This window comes from Vidua macroura, chromosome 5, assembly GCF_024509145.1.
Source record: "Vidua macroura isolate BioBank_ID:100142 chromosome 5, ASM2450914v1, whole genome shotgun sequence".
NCBI classification, from domain to species: Eukaryota; Metazoa; Chordata; class Aves; order Passeriformes; family Viduidae; genus Vidua; species Vidua macroura.
The window spans coordinates 49,161,210-49,161,803 of record NC_071575.1 but is presented as its reverse complement, the minus strand read 5'-3'; positions in this window follow the sequence as shown (position 1 = coordinate 49,161,803).

The following is a 594-nucleotide window of genomic DNA, read 5'->3' as shown; positions in this document are numbered from 1 at the left end:
TCATGTAAACGTTAAAGTACACAACCTGCTGCAGGTTAAATAGCACTTACATGGAAAAACCTTCTCTTACTGAGACATTCTGGTGTTCTTTGGTTTAAACCTGCAAATCTGGCAAGGATACAGCTTATTGGTATGAGCTGAAATACATATACTTTTTGTACTTCCTGAGGATCTCTGAGAAAAGCTGTATGGACTTCAAGAACATGGATGTAAAGTTTAGAACTTAGACAACATCTAAAAATCCCAGTGTACCTCAGAGGGTCTTACTTTCACAGGACTCAAAGGATCACAATGCACTTTATTTTCTCACCCCATTGCCTCACTTGTATGAATTCAAAACTTCCCATCAATGTCTTAAAATAGTTTATGTGAACAAAAAATAACACTAAGTTCTGAAGTTGTGCATTTGTTGGAACAAGACCCACTGTTTTGCACCTATAAGCACATTAACAATGTTACACAAGACAGTAACCACTGCACAATAATACAGGTCTTCAGTTTTTAGGAAATAATGTCCAAGCTGATGTGTGGGAACATTTCCCTTCCGCCCTGCCCCACTGAAGGGGACTGAACAAGAACAGAATTAGTAGACAA